The sequence below is a fragment of the Grus americana genome, chromosome 5 (genome assembly GCF_028858705.1).
Source record: "Grus americana isolate bGruAme1 chromosome 5, bGruAme1.mat, whole genome shotgun sequence".
Classification (NCBI taxonomy): domain Eukaryota; kingdom Metazoa; phylum Chordata; class Aves; order Gruiformes; family Gruidae; genus Grus; species Grus americana.
Window position 1 is genome coordinate 51,486,277 of NC_072856.1, and position 3,934 is coordinate 51,490,210.

At 54.2% G+C, this 3,934-nt stretch overlaps 1 non-coding gene across 1 annotated transcript; it reads right to left on the reverse strand.

Moving 5' to 3' along the window:
- Positions 1–3,151: 3,151 nt before the first annotated feature.
- TRNAT-UGU (transfer RNA threonine (anticodon UGU)) lies at positions 3,152–3,224 on the reverse strand. The gene has a single exon. It is a non-coding gene; the product is annotated as a tRNA-Thr (tRNA).
- Positions 3,225–3,934: the final 710 nt, after the last annotated feature.

Here is a 3,934-nt window from a genome sequence, read left to right on the forward strand (position 1 = left end):
AAATCAGTTTCACAGTCATTGACTTTGATTCCCTGTTCCCATTGTCAAAAACGATACCACGCTGCAGAAAGCTATGCTTAGGTATGTCAATTTTTGTTATATGTCTGGAAAGAAAAATAGTAGACTCGTGAAGAAAACAGCCTCTTCCTGTGTAAGGATTCCTGCTGTTTAAGTGAGCAAGGTGGATATAAATTTCCTGAAAAAAAAATATAACAAGCAGAAATATATCTGAGATGAGCTCAGAATGCCTTGCAGTGATGGGAAGGTATCTGTCTTTCCAGACACTGTGGTAATTCTCAGGAGCTTTGCTAGGGGTCCAAAATGAAAACACAGTTAGTACTGTCCGGGCCCCTCACCACAGGTTGGAGAAACAAACCGTAAAGACATTTTCAAATTATATCACCAATGACTGTATCACTGGACCTAGTGAAGGTCACCTCAGCTTTTCTGAGCAAAGTTTTGGCACGTTTCTCACTTTCATTAACAACAGCTACTCATAAAGCTTCCTTTATAGCAAGAAAAGGAGTGCGGCTGACATCGTATGTTGAGGATGGAGGAAATTTCGGGGTGACTCCTTGGCTGGGGAAGGGAATCCCATGGGGGATGGAGAAGGCAGGGAAAATCAGCTCAGAGAAGGCCCGGGCGCATCTCCTGCTCTCCACTCACACGTGTGGATGAATGCCCTGGGGGCAGGGGAGGTGGTACCGATGGCTGGTGCCACTGGGCAGCGCTAACAGGTCCCACAGAAAGGCACGGAGCCGTGCCCCCAGGAGGAACTGCCCCGAGCCCCCGGCACAGTGCAGCCACGGTCACTGATGGGCCAGTGTGCCCTGCCAGTCCCAGTCCCTGCCCCAGCTGCAGGAGTCTGCAGGTTTCTGCCTGTTTAATTGTAAGGAAATATCTTTGAAAAATGAAAATTCAAGCACATCAGCAGAAAACTCGGAATTTAAGGCAGCATGCCGCACTCCCGGCTCCGCACGGAGGGCCGAGGCTGCCGAACCAGAAGCCCCCCCCCGGCAGGCACATCCCCCTCGTAGCGGCTGCTGGGGACGGTCAGGCCCGTTACAGCCCCACAACTGCAGCGCTTGCAGGTAAGGGGCTTTTAGGTACGGATTTCGGAAGTGAAAGGAGGAGCGTGGTCCCTTGTCCCTTCACTCGCCCCGGCTTCCTCTCCTTTCTGCTCGTTAGAACCGACACCGCCCACTCTGGGCCCAATTTTCAGGTGCTCCAGCGGGCCCACAGCACCGCTCCCCCGGGCGGTGAGCAGCGGGAGCTGTGCCCGCCGTCCCCGGGCGGCCGCGGCCAGCCCGCTCCGAGGAGCTGGCTCTCCCTCTGGAGGCCTCCGGCAGCATCGGCCGCGCTCCGCCGCTTATGTAAGCGCCGCGAACGGCGAGGGCTCGTTCAGGAGAGGCCTAAAATGGAAGCGCAATTTAAATGCTAACGTTGGGTGGCTTAGCTCCCACTCACGCTTCCAAACTGCGATAACGGCACACGTAGCAACCTGTCAGCGTTTTAGAAAAGCCTCTGTGGCGGCTCATATATATAGCTACAACAAACGGGACTGGCTGAACCCTATTCCTATAATATTTGGTGGATGTAGGGAACACTGCAGCCAAGCATTGCGTGCGTGATCTTCCCTTCCATGGCTAAAGCGTTATAGCCCCATCCCCTGAACGCAGACACCGACTACGCTGGGCTGTGCCGGGCCCAGCTGCGGAGGCAGCTCCTGCATGTTCCTTCTGGATCGTCCTGCGAAAGACTAAACAAACCACGCAGCCTTTATAAGCACACGCGTGACTGCTCCCTAAGAACATCTGTGGCATCCCAGGGATCTGATAATGCTCTGGTTGGTCATGGCAAAACCCAGCTCCCTGTCAACAGAGAAACACTGTACGCAGCCTTCAAGCAGACCCCTGGAGAGAACAGATCGTCTCAAGGGATGGGTTTTATCACCACCTCCATGAACCTGCCTCAAGGACTCTGGGAGGGCTGCTGAACCAAGGAATGGCTAGGATTATAGTCAACTGCTTACGCTGAGATTAGGACTAAGCACTGTTTTCCTGAATGGGACAGGGAGCCGGTGATGCAAACAAGGAGTCATTCCATGCAAACTCTTAATGGGCAAGAACCCCAGAGCACAGCAAATTCAAATGCTTTTTGGGCCTAGTGGCACAGCACAACTCCTGCCCTAAGGGGGAAATAGCCTGTCGGCCCCCTGCTCCTCTCACCACAGCAATGGCAACTCGTACAGCCCCATGCATCACCACAGCTTTGATCTACTCTCAGCAGAGAAAGGAGGCTGGAGAGAAGCTGTGATAGCAGCCGGGAGGATACAACAGGGGCTGCAGTGCTCCACCACAGCCCACGTGTCTTTCTCAACACATCAAGCTGCAGCTTCCAGTGTGCCGAGCTGCAGCCTCCAGCAGCTGCCTGCCTGTTCAACAGCTCTGCCACGGTTTGAGCCCCTTGCAGCATGTGCACTGCAGGTGTTGTCCTTTCCCCTCACCAAAGCGTACATATTAATTTCCCTGCTTTCCCTGATGTCGGTAACGATTGCTGTGGTGTCTCCAGCGCCAGAAACTAAATGCCTTGCTCACAAGATTTCTGAAAAAAACCCCGAATGCATATTTTTAAAGTGTGCTCAAGAGGATTTGTGTGGAGGTTTCTAGCTCTTTCTATAACCTAAAAAAAAAAAAAGCGCAAAGAATTATTACACCTCCTCTGTCCAGCCTCCAGCACAGAAATAAAACCAACAGCTCGGCTTGCCTGACAAGCTGTGAAGAGTAAGATAATCCTGTCCAGCTTATTCTCCACTCAGGGGCAATTTGTTCCTTTTAAACCCCTTAACAGCATTTTGCCAAAGCTCCCATCAGGGAAATTGTGATGTGAGCTGTACAAATATTTACTCAGCCATCCCCACGCTGCTTCCCAAAGAGCTTATTGTTCCCCTACTCCCCTGCCAGCACAAAGCACAGCCGTGAGTTAATCTGGCGACCGATGTTATCGTTAACACTCAGATTTTACCAAAAGCGTGTGTTTCCGAAGCGTTCCCCTTAATAACAAGCCAGCAGAGCCCGGACACACGCTCTAGTCCGCCACCCGCAAAATGAGACACCTTGCTCAAGGGATGCTGTCAGCTAAAAGCACACCGAGGCCCCAGCGAGGATCGAACTCGCGACCCCTGGTTTACAAGACCAGTGCTCTAACCACTGAGCTATGGAGCCGCCGCTCAAAAGCCTCTCCGACTGTCGCTAACGGCCCGTCACCGGCCTCCCCCACCGCCCCCCGCCGGGCGCCCCGCAGCCCCCGCGCCGCCGGGCACAGCGCCCTCACCCCGCCCGGCCGGGCCGCCAGCCCCGGCGGGACAGGGCTAGCCCTGCAAAGCGGCGTCGCGGCCGCCGCCGGGAGGAGCCCGCGGCCCGCCGGCAGCCGCTCCTCGGCCGGCGGAAAGCTGGCGGCTGCCCTGCCTCGCCCGCCAGCACCGGGCGATCGCTCACTGCGCTTAGCGCCGCCGCTGCGGGGGGAGCGTCCGGGCCGCAGAAGGGTCCCTGGGACGTTCGCAAACCAAGAAATAAAACAGATGGGAAATGCACGCATCCAGTCAAGCCAAAAAGAACTCCCAAGAAACCCCAAAAACACAAGAGGAGAAATCAGATGCATGTTTGAAATACAGCCTGATTTTTACAAATTAGGAGCAAAAATTGTCACCACAAATCAGTATAATATGGTGCAGGATGTTTTTGTCTGAAAAGGCTAGGTCGTCTTGGGAAGTTTGAGAAACGCTGCTGAAGGACAGAGGTATTGCCCCGGGCTGTGTAAGCATCCCTTGCAGCCTGACCTCCCTGGGCAGCGCTAACCATTAACCTCAGAGAAGATTCCTAGCTTCTTCTCTCACCTGGTACCTGCAAGCCACTTTCACAGAGGTTATGGGCTT